The 3,768-nt window shown below is 51.0% G+C and overlaps 1 long non-coding RNA gene across 1 annotated transcript; it reads left to right on the top strand.

The window, feature by feature from the left end:
- The first annotated feature begins 2,171 nt into the window (after window positions 1-2,171).
- Window positions 2,172-3,421, top strand: LOC144371538 (uncharacterized). The gene is made up of 2 exons (XR_013431492.1): window positions 2,172-2,331; window positions 2,573-3,421. It is a non-coding gene; the product is annotated as an uncharacterized LOC144371538 (long non-coding RNA).
- The last annotated feature ends 347 nt before the right edge of the window (window positions 3,422-3,768 follow it).

The following is a 3,768-nucleotide window of genomic DNA, read 5'->3' as shown; positions in this document are numbered from 1 at the left end:
TCACACACAATAGGGGGCGAAGGGAGAACAGCAGTTCATGGACGAGACAGCTCCTCTCCCCCCACCCCCACCCTCATATAACTCCACCACACCTTGGGCCTCAGGTGAAAATTTTAGATAGTGTTTCAGAGACAAGTACGATTTAGATAAGAACTGACATTCCGGTACATTCGGCATCATTTAAAGTCTCATATGGGAACACACGACCTGGGACACCCCACAGCAGGTCCAGCCACAGGAGTGGGATCCCAATTAGAATAAGTTAGATTCCACGTATGAACAATATGTTAACACACACTCTACGGCTGGGCGTGGTCAGGCACATCTGTCGGCCCAGTGACTCAGGAGGCCGAGGCAGGAGGATCACAAGTTGGAGGCCAGCCTCAGCAACTTAGCGAGGCCCTGAGCAACTCAGGGAGACCCTGTCTCTAAATAAAATGCAAAAATAGGCCTGGGGATGGAGCTCAGGGGTAGCACAACGGCCTGGCATGCGTGAGGCACTGCGGTCAATCCTCGGCACCACGTAGAAACAAAATAAAGACATGTGTCCACCGAAAATGAAAAAAATAAATATTTTTCAACAAGTTCTCTGTAGTTGAAATCGGCAGCATTAGTGCTGCTGAGTATGTATGAGCAAACACTCTCCGCAAACAGCACAGCTCAGGACAAGCACTTGTGCATCTGAGAAGCTGCTGGGTGTGCGAGGGCCCATCAGAAGGGCCACCGCATCCTTGGAAGCAGCGGAGATGGATCTAGGACCGGGAGTCCCCCGTCAGCGTGGACCAGGCAGGAGCAGCAGTCTGCAATTCCACTTTTAGTCCCCAAATCCGGCCGACCTGCAGGCGGAGGGTGCAGGGCCCTCGGTTAATACGCCTTCTGAGTCCTTCCTCCAGAAACCCACCACTAATGAAAGGGACATCGGGTCATGCCAAGGGCCTGGGGGGCACACTCTGGGGGTGGAATGATTGGGGGGAGGCGGGAGAAAGGCCACTAAAATTCTGCTCGAACTTGGATACGGGACAAATAATTGCACACTGTGGGTGAGATCCAGGTCGCTTCTACTGGGTTTTAGAAACCGCAGGTAAATGCTCATCTGCAAACTCATGGTCTTTGGAACGAAGTGCCCCTGAATTCACAGGCTGCAGAGGAGCTCAACTTCTCTATGTTCCCTCTCCACAGTGGGGAGACCACTCCCTTCCCACTTGAAAACGCACCCGTCTCATTAGCAGTCTCTTCCTCACCTTCCCTGGGGGCAACGGAATGGGCTTCCAGGAAGGTAATTAGCTGCTTGGATCTAAGGAAGGATGCCCCAGAGTTAGGAACTTGGAGTCCAGGCGGATCTCCAGTTCCTGTCCTTTTCTAGTTCTTCCTTCGCTGTGAAGGTGCACGCAGCAGGAGTCAATGTGGCCGGGAGAAGTCAGTCCTGGGACTTAAGGAAGGAGAGGGGACGCACACCTGCAATGCCAGCAAGCTCAGGAGGCTGAGGCAGGAGGATCGCAAGGTGGAGGCCAGCTTCAGCAACTGTGAGGCCTTAATAACTCAGGGAGACCCTGTCTCGAAACAAAATCCAAAATAGGGCTGAGGAGGGGGCTCATTGGTACAGTGACCCTGAATTCAATTCCCCAGAACCTCCCCCCACTAAAAAATAAAGAGCAGTGATCATTTGTAAGTTTCTGTGACTCCGTAAAGGATTAGGACTCTCATGAGAAATGACAGGTTTGGTTTTTTTTCTCTTAGGTACCAGGGATTGAACCCAGGAATTCTTAACCCCTGAGCCCTATCTGTCGCCCTATTTTGCATTTTATTTAGAGACAGGGTCTCCCTGAGTTGCTTAGGGCCTCGCTGTTGCTGAGGCTGCCTTTGAACTCGCGATCCTCCTGCCTCAGCCTCCCAAGCCGCTGGAATGCACCCCTAGGCCTGGATAGCAAGACTCCTCATTATAAAGAACAGCAAGCCCGACTCAAACCAGTCAACAGCACAGCTCCAAACTAAAAATGCAGCTTCAAGGCCTCTATTTCCAACTCGATTGTGGTTCAGTGGTCAAGTGCCCCTGAGTTCAATCCCCTGTTACGCCCCCATCCCATAAAGAGAGTCCCTTCTGGTGCAGAAATACTAGCGAAGGTCGCCTGAGGTCACTGTAGTGACATGCAGTATCCCTGCTGTGACCGTCTTAAGTTTTATGAGAACCACAGAAACCTCTTATCTTTGTTTCTCTGTGATAAAAAAGCAACGGGCCCTGATGTCCCTCCCCCACGTGCCCTGGCTGGGAACCGGCTGCCACCCTTTGACCCAGTTCTCTCTGCACACTTGACCACTTCCTCTAGCACAAAGGTCAGAAAACGGGGACCCGACGGTAAGGACCTTGGTCTGGGTGGGCCACAGGGCCTCGGCCCCCACCATCCACTCCGACTTAGTAAAATGCATATGAAGGCTCTCGGCCAGGATCAAGCAGACCTGGGGGGAGCCGAACCCCACTTCCATCCGTCTTCGTCTTCTGTTTTCAGGGGCCTGGGGTGTTATTCTTTGGGTTTTGAAAAGTCATTTAAAATGATGACATCCCCCCCCCCCCCAGCTCCCGGGCTACACAATGACAAGTGGCAGGCTGCCACCGCTGCGTGGATGTTATAAATACAGCCATTCTCCAGACTGTGAGCAAGACCGGCCCCTGTCCCCTGTGCGGGTGACTCATCTCCAGTCCTCTGAAGCCCAGCTGAGGAGCTCGGTGGTGCTGTGAAAGGATCATCTGGTTGTCCCCAGATTCCCCAAATGTAAGTCAATTTCTCGAAGAAATCCTGCCCTGGGAGGGAGCAAGTTGGTTTCAAACACAGGCTTCAACAGACATCGACCACAAAGCCGAAATAACTGTTGCAACACGCTGAAGAAATTGTTATGGATGGACTTTTTCACTGGGCATCTGCTTATTAAGTATCTGAATCTTCCAACTGTTTCTCTCTCTTTTTTTTTTTTAAACCAGGGATTGAACCCAAGGGCCATAACCTACTGAGCCCCGTCCCCAGCCCTTTTTCTATTTGATTTAGAGACTGAATTGCTTAGGGCCTCGCTGAGTGGTTGAGGCTGGCCTCCAACTTGACATCCTCCTGCCTCAGCCTCCTGAGCCACTGGGATGACAGACGTGTGCCATTGTGCCCCGTCCAACTGCCTTTTATAAAAGGCTTCCTGAAAGCTACTCTAATTGCTATGGATTTGCAGATCAAATGAATTTACAGATAGAAATCCCGAGGAATGTCTGGGGAGTTAAATCAGTCACCATTATGACTTCAAAAACATCTCAGCCTTGTCTCCTGTATATCTACGTGGCCCATATCACCGTGGCACATGGGAGACTCGACATGAAAAAGTTCTGGGTATGAACTCCAAATGAGCTGCCTGTTTGCTGTAATTAAAAAAGAATTTTTTAAAAGCCTTTCTAAACCTTCTTCCGTCATCTGTACAATGGGGGTGTCCAGATTAGTCTTGGCATCCAAGCACCCAACAAAGGGACATTCCTGGCCATTAGAATGAGGGACGTTAGTGTGGCCATGGTCAGGCACGTGAATTTGGGCTGGGGCTACTGAGGTCTGGGTTTGAGACCCTGCTCATGCCACTTAGAGTATTATGTTTCTTATAATTGTTCTCGCCTGGAATTTCTTTTGAGGATTCTATAAGAAAGCTTGGAGAGCCGGGTACCGTGGTGCATGGCTGTCATCCCAGAGGCTTGGGAGGCTGAGGCAGGAGGATCATGAGTTGGAGGCCAGCCTCAGCCACTTA

This window comes from Ictidomys tridecemlineatus, chromosome 16 (assembly GCF_052094955.1).
Source record: "Ictidomys tridecemlineatus isolate mIctTri1 chromosome 16, mIctTri1.hap1, whole genome shotgun sequence".
Taxonomy (NCBI): domain Eukaryota; kingdom Metazoa; phylum Chordata; class Mammalia; order Rodentia; family Sciuridae; genus Ictidomys; species Ictidomys tridecemlineatus.
Note: the sequence above shows the minus strand (reverse complement) of the source record. Positions and strands in the feature narration are given on the sequence as shown.